Source organism: Pleurodeles waltl, chromosome 2_2 (genome assembly GCF_031143425.1).
Source record: "Pleurodeles waltl isolate 20211129_DDA chromosome 2_2, aPleWal1.hap1.20221129, whole genome shotgun sequence".
Classification (NCBI taxonomy): Eukaryota; Metazoa; Chordata; class Amphibia; order Caudata; family Salamandridae; genus Pleurodeles; species Pleurodeles waltl.
The window spans coordinates 1,093,662,085-1,093,676,315 of NC_090439.1; positions in this window are offsets into that span (position 1 = coordinate 1,093,662,085).

The following is a 14,231-nucleotide window of genomic DNA, read 5'->3' on the forward strand; positions in this document are numbered from 1 at the left end:
CATTATTACGTATTTTCCGCACTTGTGTAATATAATCTCCAGCACCTGCTTAATTGAAAAATGTTTGTAGCTCATATGGATGAGAGCTTACTAAAACGTGCCATACATGTGATATGCATACTTTTCCACCTGATGTTCCTCTGATGCTCCAAATGAAAATTGCACTGCTTAGCACTATCACACCAACCACCGAAGGCATATATAAAACAAGCATTTGCAATGCAATAGGGTCTCGCATTTCTCTGAGTTAGAGCTATTAGCAGTTGTAAACTCCCAATCTGACTTTTCTTGCCACGTTAAATGGAAAAAACTGCGAGATCGCGCTGCCACAGTTCACTCGTAGTGAAACCTATTGGCAAAAGTGCAATTATCTACGTAACCGGCAAAAGTGCAATTAACTATGTAACAGGGTCGATGTTATGCAAAGCGCTCGACTTCTGCCAAGCGAGATTGCGCTGCGAAAAAAAGATAAAAAGTAGTCCACAAATCTGATGGGAAACAGCGAGCCTCGCATGTTTTCAGTACTTGGTCGCTGCGCTCGAGGATGGCTAACCACCGGAAAAGGCATGACGTATACGTGCCTTCCACTAATGAAAGCAAGCAGATTTTGAAAGGCAAGCCTATGAACCAATGAAAGACACTGACGTGACATAGACGGGGCTCCGAGCCCTTTTCTAACTCCTAAAGTGTCTCACAAGTGAAACGCAAGCGCATGGGATGCAGGCTCGACCCTAAACATATAGAGCCAGATGTACAACCCCGAGTTTTGCAACTCGCAATTTGCAACTCATTTGTGAGTCGCAAATAACGAGTCGCAAAACTGTATATACAACAGCGTACTTAACACTCTGTGTGATTCCCAATGGGGTCGCAAATTACCTACCTCATGAATATTCATGAGGTAGGTCGCAATTTGCAACCCCATTGGGAATCGCAGCACTCACAGGAACGGTGGCCTGCTGGGGGTCAGCAGACCACCATGTCTGTGACTGCTTTTAAATAAAGCAGTATTTTTTTTTAAATGCAGCCCATTTTCCTTAAAGGAAAACGGAATGCATCTCGAAAACAAAAATGAAAAGTTTTCTTTTAATTTTTTCAGAGCAGGCAGCGGTCCGTGGGAATAGGTTAGCACCAATTTGAGACTGGGGCTAACTGCAATCGATTTGCGACCGCATTCATGGTCACAAAACAATCATACATTGCACTGCGACTCACAATTAGGAACGGAACGCCCCTTCCTAATTGCGACTCGCAAACCCTTTTTGCGATTCATTAAATAGATTAGCAAATCGCAAAAATGGGGCAGTACATAACAAAGGGCCAGATGTATCATTCTTCACAATAGCGATTACCTTATTGCGATTTTTAGCGAATCGCAATTGAGTAGTCGCTATTGGAATGTATGAAACTCCAGGAGCTTCATACTGCGATTCGCAAGGGCTCGTAAATGGATCTACTTCATGTAGGGCCTGATGTATAATTCTTCACAATAGCGATTACATAAATTGCGATTTTTTGCGAATTGCAATTAAGTAATCGCTATTGGAATGTATGAAACTTCAGGAGTTTCATACTGCGATTCGCAAGGGCGCGCAAATGGGCCTACCTCAATAATATTCATGAGGTAGGTCGCAATTTGCTAACCATTGCGAATGGCTACAATCACAGGGATGGTGGCCTGCTGGGCTCAGCAGACCACCATGTCTGTGATTGCTTTTCAATAAAGCAATCTTTTTTTTTTTTTTCAAATGCAGTCCGTTTTCCTGATTGGAAAACGGGATGTGTTTAAAAATGAAAAATGAAAAGTTTTCTTTTCATTTTTTAAGACTAGGCAGTGGTCCGTGGGACCACTGCCTGCTTTTAAAAAACGTTTTGCTTGCATTCACAAAGGGGAAGGGGTCCCTTGGGGACCCCTTCCTCTTTGCGAATGGGTTTCCACCATTTTGAAATTGGTGGTAACTGCGATTGTTTTGCAACCGCACTCACGGTCACAAAACAATCATACATAACTCTACAATTTGGTATTAGGAAGGGACGCCCTTGACATGCCCCTTCCTAATACCGAATCGATATTTAGTCACAAATCCAATTTGCGATTCGGTAACAAGTTACCGAATCGCAAATTGGACTTGTTACATACCAAAATGCAATCACAAAAATTTTGATACATCTGGCCCAAAATGCTTTTTTCTCGTAGCAAACGGCCTGATTCTGTGAATCGGGCCGTTTGCAACAAGAAAAAAGGTAGGTACACGTGGCCCTTAATAACTAAAAAACATCGAAAGTATTACTTACCAAATATCACCTTGAAAGTTTTGCTTCTATAACTCAAAATCTGAAAAAGCTGAAAGCTGAAAAAGGATAACTCAAACATAAACAGGGTAAATAATGACGGGAAATAATCAGAATGAAGAGGGGTAGGAGGTAGAGGGAAGCCTTGAGGTTGCCCTATGAAAAAAAGGACAAAGGAAAAAAAGAAAAACATCTTTGGGAAACAGGATAAGAAAGAAAAATAGAAAGACGATAATCTAAAAGACATAAAAGGGGATTAAAAAAGAAAAAAGAAAAATGAGTGACAGACAAAAACAGCAAAATAGTGTTAATAGTAAAATACATAATAAAAGAAATTAAAATTGTAAAGTAAACATTGCTAAGTAATACTCTGGGAAGTACAAATTAAGTAGACATGTGCAATCAAGAAAAACATTGACACTTAAACAAATCTACTAGTTCAGTCATAGTTTAATTTAAGTTTATTGTAAAGTTAAATAAAAGACATAGAAGAGCATTTCTCATTAAAATAAGTTCAGCATACTGATTTAAAAAAAAAAAGAAAACAGTACAGCATAACATACTTATGAGGTGAGCTACTGAGACCCTAAAAAGATTGATTAGATCTTAAATATAATAGAGTTATGTTGGAAATGGCCTTTCTGCAGAGTCACCCCCAAACTTTTTGCCTTCTTCCTTCTCTTCTTCTGACCTAATTTTTGCTGGCTTTAGGACTCGGCGCACTTTACCACTGCTAATCAGTGCTAAAGTGCATATGCTCTCTACTTAAAACATGGTGACCTTGGCTCATACCCAATTGGCTTATTTAATTTACATGTAAGTCCCTAGTCAAGTGCACTACATGTGCCCAGGGCCTGTAGATTAAATGCTACTAGTGAGCCTGCAGAACTGATTGTGCCACCCACAAAAGTAGCCTCTTAACCATGCCTCAGGCCTGCCATTGCAAGGCCTGTGTGTGCAGTTTCACTGCCACTTTGACTTGGTAATTAAAAGTACTTGCCAAGCCTTAAACTCTCCTTTTTCTACATATAAGTCACCCCTAAGATAGGCCCTAGGTAACCCATAGGGCAGGGTGCTATATAGATAAAAGGAAGGACATGTACCTGTGCAGTTTATATGTCCTGGTAGTGTAAAACTCATAAATTCATTTTGCACTGCTGTGAGGCCCGCTCCTTTCATAGGCTAACATTAGGGCTACCCCCATATACTGTTTGAGTGGTAGATTCTGATCTGAAAGGAGTAACCAGGTCATATTTAGTATGGCCAGAATGGTAATAGAAAATCCTGCTTATTGGTGAAGTTCGATTTAATATAGCTATTCTAGAAATGCCACTTTTAGAAAGTGAGCATTTCTCTACACCTAAATCCTTCTGTGCCTTACAATTCCCGTCTGGCTAGGTTTAGTTGACAGCTCCCTTGTGCATTCACTCAGACAACCCCAAACACAGGATACTCAGCCTCACTTGCACACATCTGCATATTGAATGGGTATTCCTGGGCTGGGAGGGTGGAGGGCCTGACACTTGCATGTCAAAGGACAGTAGCCTGCCCTCACAAAAAGGACTGCCACACCCCCTACTGGGACCCTGGCTAACAGGATGGAACTGAAAGGGGACCTTGTGCACTTCTAAGCCACTCTTTGAAGCCTCCCCCACTTCAAAGGCACATTTGGGTATTTAAGCAGAGTCTCTGACCCTACCAACTCAGACACTTCCGGACAAGATACCACTGGAAAAGAAACCCTGAACCAGACCCTGCAACCAGCCAAGAGGACATGCCTGGCTGCCCAAAGGACTCACCTGGCTTTTCTGCCAAGGACTGCTACCCTGCTGCCTTGCTGTCCTCTGGTTCTGCTGAGAAGTGCTGTCCAAGGGCTTAGATAGAGCTTGCCTCCTGTTCTCTCCAGTCTCAGAACCAAAAAGACTTCATTCCTGCAAAAGAACTCCTTGTGCTGTGAAAATTGATGCACAGCCTGCAATAAACGATGCACAACCTGCATTGCGGTGAGAAAATCACTGCACGCCGAACCGGATCGACGCAGCCCGAATTCCTGAAGAGGAAAACAACGCAGCGCCAGCGTAGCGACCAGAAATTTGACGCACGGCCCACTGGAGTGACGCAAAGCCGAGCCAGAACGACACAGCCCGAGTTCCTAAGAGGAATCGATGTAGCACCTGCCATGTGGCAGACATTTCCATGCAATGCCCACCAGATCGACGCAGCCCCTGTGACTTCATCCTGCATGTCCAGGATTTCAACGCATCATCCCTGGGGCATCCAAGAGCCCCGCAATCCAAAAGGGATCCCAGTCTACGTGCCGGAAATCAATGCAAAGCCTACCCTGCGTGATACATCGTCTGTGTGTGCCAGAAAAATTGACTCACACCTCCCCGTTTTCCACGCAACTATTCCTCTGCGGTCCCTTGCAGAGAATGTGAACGCAAACCAGGTACTTTGTGCTTGCAAGAGACATTTTATATCATTTTCTAAGTGATATTTCAACGTGTACTTATTGAATTGTAATGGTTTTGACCTGCGTTTATCTAGCTAAATATTATATAGTTTTCTAAACACTGTATGGTGCATTTGTGTGGTGTTATACTGTGTTATTGCATGATTTATTGCATAAATACTTCACACATTGCCTTCTAAGTTAAACCTTACTGCTCAGTGCCAAGCTACCAGAGGGTGGGCACAGGATAATTTGGATTGTGTGTGACTTATCCTGACTAGAGTGAGGGTCCTTGCTTGGACAGGGGGTAACCAGACTGCCAACCAACAACCCCATTTCTAACAAGTTAGAATCCTCAATATAAATCAAGACAATTAAAAAATTGGCGTGAGGAACGGAGGATAGCGCATTGAAATTGGTCTCTAGGCTCCATGGGAGAATGTTTAGAATCTCCAAGACAGGGCATGGTGTTGATGTGAATCTGGCACTTAGTCGCACCGCGTGGCATCTGACAACTCCTAGAGAGGCGGGCTGGGCAAATGCATGGGAGGGTGGGAACATTCACTACCTCTAGATGCAAGGCGCCTAGGAAATAAAATAAGAAATAACTTAGCTTGCTTGCTGCAGCCTGCACGGTGACACGACCTCCTGTTCCGATCCTCTTCTGCTTTCCTCGAGGTTCCAGTCAACTGCCTTTACCAATCCTAGTGCTGCTCTCATGCTGATAACCAGCATGAGAGCAACACCAGGACTGGATAGAGCAGGCTATCTCAGCTCTCCTAAGAGCAGGGGAGGCATGTGCTTTCTCTAACCCAGCTGTCTAAGACAGCTGGTTTAGAGGGGTTTAAAATGTGCATGTCTGGCTGGCCGTCGCAAGACAGCCAGTCAAAGATACATGCGCACTCTAAACTTAAAGTGCCCTGCCCATCCTTGCTCTCTGGCGGGGTTATTGAAAAAGAAAATGGTAATAAATTAACTTTATTACCATTTTATTTTTCATCTCAGGGGACAATTTAGGTAGTGGGCTGATGCTCTCCTGCCTTAACGGAGGAGTCTCCCCTGGTCGCACTGGAAAATGTTTACTGTTGGTCAGTTCAAGTTAGACATATGTTGGCCCTGAAATACGCCATCAGGTGAGTTAAAGCTGTAGCAGGACATTTATTTATTTTGCTTCCGGGGTAAGTGTTGATGAAACGAAGGAGTGGGAGCAGCAACCGAGAGGCCCCAGTGGCTTCAAGTGTTAGATTCCACATAGTGTTCGTACTGAAGCAAGCGAGCAGAAAGTGTAAGGTGAAAAGTGCAGTGTAATTACGGACACTGGTGTGTCTCAAAGGTGACTCAGATGGTTTAAGTAGCTGCTGTGTCATGTGATGGCCTGGATGAGCTCAAGCTGATGATTGGAGTCTATGCATGTTGCAACAGCAGCTGTATGATGTCCATGAAAGCCTTCAGGTGTTTGACAACGACTGGATCGTACTGAAGCACGTTTAGGACCCTGCCTGTGGGTTGTGGGTGAAAAAGTGGGCTCCAATTTTGTATCTGCCGCTTAGAGGAATTTCATTGTCTTGACATTCAAGGTGGTTTTCACTAGATTCAGGCAAGCAATTACAGCCTGACAACAAATACAAACTCCCGGACGAATAGAGTATTTACGGAGAAAATTTGTTCTCAGCTGAAGCAGTGTGGGGCAGTTGCAAATACTGTGGATGATGGTTTCAGCACTCATTCCGCTAGCACGGCATATTGCACTTTGAGTTACCGATATGAATAGTTCAGTCATCCGACTTTATCCTACTTCCTTTCAGTCCATATCCTACAAATCACTCCATTCCTATCCTACAAATATTTTCTTCCACCATAGTCAAATATTTCACAATCAGATCTAGAGATAATTTGTAAAAAAAAGATAATAGTGAGGTTGTGAAGTGCGTGGCTTTATAACTTAAACAACAGAGCAGCCTAATAGAAACAGGACATTTTTAAATGTAAAAGCAAGAAGGAATACACAGTATCTACCACCACCTCTGGCAATGCCCACCTGTGGCATGTGAGGTCTCTCCCCATCAGTTTGGGCCACTATCTGTGGTCAGTGTGAAAGGAGGGAAGAAAGTGACCTGAGTTCAAGTTCTGCATCTGTGTACCCATCCTACTCTCCCATTCTTCCTCACAGTTCTCAATAGTTTTTCCTCTACTAATATTATTCATCTTGCCCTACCTTCATAAATTTTCACTATCAGATAAAAGGAATCCACAAAGTTGCAGAACGTGCCCATTCACAATGATAGAACTTCTGTTAGAGCCAAATATTGCCAAGCCACCATGCTTCGCCTCTTTTCTGATTACCCTTCACTGTCTGTCCATTAACCCCGGCTAATGCATGCCCCAAAACTCCTTCCCTCACCAAAATATTTTTTAAGAGTGAACCTGGCATCCTGCCACCCTAACTGGCCCCCCTCCCTCCTAGCCTGTCTATCTATCTGGCAGTTGCACTTTATAAACCTGATTTGATTTGACTTGATTTAACCATAGCTGTACTTTAGCTGTATTTTTAGGTGAATATCCATCCATCCATCTACACTAGCTGAAATTTATCAAATTCATTTAGGCAATCTTGGCTAAGAATGTTCCTTGGCATAGCACTCCTATGATCCACTTTTTACTTATTTGCATCTGCAGTGTATATGGTTTCAAGCCCTTGGTTAATTTGATCCTGGCTGTGGTTATAATGATGTTGACTAATTTGTGCATGTAGGAAAGTACCATCTTGCCTGGCATGTTACCCCCATTTTTCACTGTATATATGTTGTTTTAGTTGTATGTGTCACTGGGACCCTGGTAACCCAGGGCCCCAGTGCTCATAAGTGTGCCTGTATGTGTTACCTGTGTAGTGACTAACTGTCTCACTGAGGCTCTGCTAATCAGAACCTCAGTGGTTATGCTCTCTCATTTCTTTCCAAATTGTCACTGACAGGCTAGTGACCATTTTTACCAATTTACATTGGCTTACTGGAACACCCTTATAATCCCCTAGTATATGGTACTGAGGTACCCAGGGTATTGGGGTTCCAGGAGATCCCTATGGGCTGCAGCATTTCTTTTGCCACCCATAGGGAGCTCTGACAATTCTTACACAGGCCTGCCACTGCAGCCTGAGTGAAATAACGTCCACGTTATTTCACAGCCATTTTACACTGCACTTAAGTAACTTATAAGTCACCTATATGTCTAACCTTTACCTGGTAAAGGTTAGGTGCAAAGTTACTTAGTGTGAGGGCACCCTGGCACTAGCCAAGGTGCCCCCACATTGTTCAGAGCCAATTCACTGAACTTTGTGAGTGCGGGGACACCCTTACACGCGTGCACTACATATAGGTCACTACCTATATGTAGCTTCACCATGGTAACTCCGAATATGGCCATGTAACATGTCTATGATCATGGAATTGCCCCCTCTATGCCATCCTGGCATTGTTGGTACAATTCCATGATCCCAGTGGTCTGTAGCACAGACCCTGGTACTGCCAGACTGCCCTTCCTGGGGTTTCTCTGCAGCTGCTGCTGCTGCCAACCCCTCAGACAGGCATCTGCCCTCCTGGGGTCCAGCCAGGCCTGGCCCAGGATGGCAGAACAAAGAACTTCCTCTGAGAGAGGGTGTGACACCCTCTCCCTTTGGAAAATGGTGTGAAGGCAGGGGAGGAGTAGCCTCCCCCAGCCTCTGGAAATGCTTTGTTGGGCACAGAGGTGCCCAATTCTGCATAAGCCAGTCTACACCGGTTCAGGGACCCCTTAGCCCCTGCTCTGGCGCGAAACTGGACAAAGGAAAGGGGAGTGACCACTCCCCTGACCTGCACCTCCCCTGGGAGGTGTCCAGAGCTCCTCCAGTGTGCTCCAGACCTCTGCCATCTTGGAAACAGAGGTGCTGCTGGCACACTGGACTGCTCTGAGTGGCCAGTGCCACCAGGTGACGTCAGAGACTCCTTGTGATAGGCTCCTTCAGGTGTTAGTAGCCTTTCCTCTCTCCTAGGTAGCCAAACCCTCTTTTCTGGCTATTTAGGGTCTCTGTCTCTGGGGAAACTTTAGATAACGAATGCATGAGCTCAGCCGAGTTCCTCTGCATCTCCCTCTTCACCTTCTGATAAGGAATCGACCGCTGACCGCGCTGGAAGCCTGCAAACCTGCAACATAGTAGCAAAGACGACTACTGCAACTCCGTAACGCTGATCCTGCCGCCTTCTCGACTGTTTTCCTGCTTGTGCATGCTGTGGGGGTAGTCTGCCTCCTCTCTGCACCAGAAGCTCCGAAGAAATCTCCCGTGGGTCGACGGAATCTTCCCCCTGCAACCGCGACTTTGCAAGCTTCTCCGGCCCCTGTGCACTTCCGGCGGAAATCCTTCGTGCACAGCCAAGCCTGGGTCCACGGCACTCTAACCTGCATTGCACGACTTTCTAAGTTGGTCTCCGGCGACGTGGGACTCCTTTGTGCAACTTCGGCGAGCACCGTTTCACGCATCCTCGTAGTGCCTGTTTCTGGCACTTCTCCGGGTGCTACCTGCTTCAGTGAGGGCTCCTTGTCTTGCTCGACGTCCCCTCTCTCTGCAGGTCCAATTTGCGACCTCCTGGTCCCTCCTGGGCCCCAGCAGCGTCCAAAAAAACGCCAAACGCACGATTTGCGTGTAGCAAGGCTTGTTGGCGTCCATCCGGCGGGAAAACACTTCTGCACGACTCTCCAAGGCGTGGGGGATCCATCCTCCAAAGGGGAAGTCTCTAGCCCTTGTCGTTCCTGCAGTATTCACAGTTCTTCAGCCTAGTAAGAGCTTCTTTGCACCAACCGCTGGCATTTCTTGGGCATCTGCCCATCTCTGAGCTGCTTGTGACTTTTGGACTTGGTCCCCTTGTTCCACAGGTACCTTCAGACAGGAATCCATCGTTATTGCATTGCTGATTTGTGTTTTCCTTGCATTCTCCCTCTAACACGACTATTTTGTCCTTAGGGGAACTTTGGTGCACTTTGCACTCACTTTTCAGGGTCTTGGGGAGGGTTATTTTTCTAACTCTCACTATTTTCTAATAGTCCCAGCGACCCTCTACAAGGTCACATAGGTTTGGGGTCCATTCGTGGTTCACATTCCACTTTTGGAGTATATGGTTTGTGTTGCCCCTATCCCTATGTTTCCCCATTGCATCCTATTGTAATTATACATTGTTTGCACTGTTTTCTAAGACTATACTGCATATTTTTGCTATTGTGTATATATATATCTTGTGTATATTTCCTATCCTCTTACTGAGGGTACACTCTAAGATACTTTGGCATATTGTCATAAAAATAAAGTACCTTTATTTTTAGTATAACTGTGTATTGTGTTTTCTTATGATATTGTGCATATGACACTAAGTGGTACTGTAGTAGCTTCACACGTCTCCTAGTTCAGCCTGAGCTGCTTTGCTAAGCTACCATTATCTATCAGCCTAAGCTGCTAGACACCCTATACACTAATAAGGGATAACTGGGCCTGGTGCAAGGTGCAAGTACCCCTTGATACTCACTACAAGCCAGTCCAGCCTCCTACAGTGCACAAGAGGTGGGGCCTCCTTGTTGGTAGCAGCATTATTGCAATTAACTAGATTTCAATTTGACTCCTGTAAGTTACTCAACAAAGCAAATCTACCCAGATCTTGACAATCTAAAAAAAGATTGACCACAGGATGTTTGCATTTAAAGCCCAGTTGCAGTCTATCTCTGAATCCCTTGCTTAACCCAGCCATCAGGTGGTTTATGGTCGTAGATTGGCTGGTGTTAGAACACTGTACATGTACTCGATTGCTCTGATCTGATATGCTGCCATTACGTCTTCACCAAGATCATTTTTTGGGGTCGAGACTGCAATAGCATGTGCCAGCACTTGTGTCTTGCTTGCGATACACTGCTGCTAACAAAAAAGTGCTTGGAGCCCTTCATTGCTTGACATTTGTTCATTTGCATGGCACTCTTATTTACAACCTTGTAATTGGTCACTGCAGGCCTAGCATCATTTCCGCTCTGTGAACGGCTGATTGGGGATCAGCCGTTTCTCTTCAAGAAGAATGACGAGGTATATGGGTTTAGGGTTCACACTCATCTTTATTTGTCCCACTTTTTCATTTACTTCGTTATTATGTTCAGAACTGTTTTTGTCTCAAGTCTTCTCTGGTTCCTATCACCTTTCACCATCTTATCTTCTGTCTTTCCAGGTGGAGCTGCTAGTGGTTTTGGGCGTGACCTTGTACCTCAATCAAAAACAGTACAGGAAGAAATCAGGTAAGTGTTCTTTATCCTTTGGGTTAATGTGGGGTATAGTGCTAGTGAGGGGAGAAGGATGGTAAGAAGTGATCACCAGTGTATAAATTTGGCTCTCCTGTGTTCCCTAATTACTAATTCCTTTTAGAGTGACATTCAGTATCTCAGTGCCCTTCTCTGCAGCCTCTCTTATTTTCACTCTCCTCCCCACTCTCACGGCACATCTGAGATTTTGCCAGATGACCTCTCCCAAATATGGACCATACCTTGGTCAGCCACATCCCTCCTGGAACATACCCAGGGGCGTGAATCTTTCATCCACCTCTTTCTCTTCTGGGTACTTCGCCTCTCTCTGCCACTCGCGTTCCTTCGTCCACCCCAGTCCTCCCCTACTGTGTCATGATCACGGATGTCCCGGTTTTGTCTCCACCGCCAGCTGGTTGTGCTCCTGCCGTTGCATTTTCCCCCCTCTCTTCTTTGGTGTCCTTCCTCCTCTCCTTTCTCTCAATCGACACCAACACTGCCTCCTTGTTAGACTTGGCATCCTTGGTGTGGTCTCTCCTAACTTTTTGCCTCTACTTCCCAGGTTGTTGCTGTGTGCTGGACTCCTTTTTTGCAGTTGTTGTTGCTCTGGGCACTTTACCACTGCTGACCAGTACTAAAGTGCAAGTGCTCCCTATGTGAAATTGCATGTATAATAGGCATTTCTATAATTAGCATATTTGATTTACTAGTAAGTTCCTAATAGAGTGCACTAGAGGTGCCCAGGGTCCTCAAATCGTGTGCTACTAGTGGGCCTGCAGCACTGACTGTGCCACCCACATGAGTATCCCTGTAAACATGGCTTGGAACTGCCACTGCAGCGCCTGTGGGTGCAGTTCAAACTGCCAATTTGACTTGGTAAGTGTACCCACTTGCCAGGCCTAAACCTTCCCTTTTTATACATGTAAGGCATCACTAAGATAGGCCCTATGTAGGTCCATGGGCAGTGTGCAGTGTATGTTAAAGGTGTGTGTCTGGGGTCAGGCCTGGGCAAGGCAGGATCCTGTAAACAACAGAGACATTTCTTTGAAGTTGGGCAACTTCAAACGCAGAAAGGGGTATAAGTATTGGACCCAAAAATCCAGACTTTAGATCACTTCAAGGATTCAAGAGGAACCTCTGCCAGGAGACATGACGAAGGAGAAGTGCTGCCCCTGTCTTTGTGCTTTGTTAGGCTATCCTACAACTGCTGCTTCTGCCTGAGAAAGGGGACAAAGACTGGACTTTGTGGTATATTCCTGCTTCAGTGGTATTTCAAAGGGCTTGGACTGAGCTTGCCCCCTGTTCTGAAGTCTCGGGCCATCAAAGACTTCCTCTGCCAGTACCCGGACTCTCTGCTGTGACTCCTGCCCTGCCAAGTATTGCCCTAACCAGTCCCTGGGCCCTTGAAAGGAGAAACTGGTGGAAAATCAAGAAGAACCACGTGCACCGACTTTGGACGACCCCAGATTGACGCCGCTCCTGGACCCCACGTGCCACCTGCAACTGAAGCCGTGGTCCTCTCTGGAGTGCGCTGACCCTCTAGGCCCAACACCACAGCAGCCTCACTGAAGTCCGCAACTCGGTGAGTCCTGAAGAGCCGTTTCACTGATGTCCGTTACACCCGACTTCGCCGCACCACGCTGTGACCGCTGGATATCGACTATGCCGGAAGTGCGCAGATCCAGTGCTTTGCACCGGCGCCACCTTACCTCCACCGCTCCGCAGTAAGGACTCAATGCCTTTTGGTGATGCCTCTGCTCCTTCGCTCTGTAGCACCGGAACCGACGCTGCATCAGATCCAGTGACGCTGTGATCCCCGACTCGGTGCACAGGCTTGTTTCATCATTATCGCAAGGTACTGTACCTGGGGGTCCATGTGACTCAATGATCGGTACCATTAGCGTCAGATTGTGGAAATTACTCCGTCATGACATGTGATATAATCACTTCAAAGCATTTGTGTTTCTAAGTGCATATTGAAGTTTAATCTTTTAAAAACTCATAACTTTGCCTGTGTATGTTGGGTTTATGTTGTTTTGGTCTTGTTTTGCTCAGATAAATATTGGCTATTGTTCTAACCTGGTTTTGAGTCATTTTGTAGTGTTTTCACTGTATTACTGTGTTTTTGGTACAAATACTTCACACATTGTCTCCAGGTTTCTGCTCATGCCCAGCTACCAAGGGGCTGAGCGGGGGTTAACCAGGTGTGTTCCTCCTTTGCCTTGACTACAGTGAGAGTCCTTGCTTGGACAAGGGGTAACCTGACTGCCAACCAAAGACCCCATTTCTAACACTTTGTTAACCCAGAAGTCATATAGACTTCCGGGTAACAGCCTGTCTGTAGTCCCTCTGGGGGACGAGGAATCGGTTCGTAGATGGCCAAAGCTCCTTCCTCATCGTTCTTTACTGCAGCAGCCCCGGTCCCATGCTGGGACCACACACTGATTGATTCAACTTAATCAGTGCCAATCAGGGGGTGGGCCAAGGAGGCCAAATGGCAGATGCGGATTGAAGGAGCTCTGCGCCACCATCCTGTTATCTGTGCTGTTATCCTTGGCTGGGCGTCCATTGTCTCCCTGATTGAGGGCTGACCCCTGGTCGACACTAGGGAGTCGGCTGAGCTGTGTGCAGGCTGTGGGTACCTGCAAACGGAGGCCTCCTGCCAGCAGCCTACTCCGGAGCCATGTGTGCTATGGTTGATTAGAAATGCACACCGACTGCTGGGAACACTGCCAGGTGTGGTCGCCACTTCGCCCTCAGAATTCCTCTGCCCTATACTTCTCCTACTTTCATCTTGCAGCAGGAGGAAGGAGAACCTGCTGCCTGAGGCTCGGACTCAGTGCCACTGGACACATGGCCCATACTGCCTGCTGGGCAAGATCCAACCAGTGATGAGGGTCCTTGTCCAGCGCAGATGCAAAATATCTCCTCATCGCTGGGGGTGAAACAATAAGTAAACTTCTGGGCAAGTAGATCCTCCCTTGTGGCCCCGAGTGAGGGCCTGCTTTTACCAGTTCTTTGCCCAGACTGCACTCGAGCTGACACCGGGTCTGGAGGCAGGCAGAGGATGTATAACTGAGTGCTGTGGTCTTTGTGTGGTGTCCTCTGTATGGCATGGGAGTCAGCCTTGCCTTTTGACTTTCCACATCTGAACGTCAGTAGTAAATGTAAACCCTATATTGCTTGC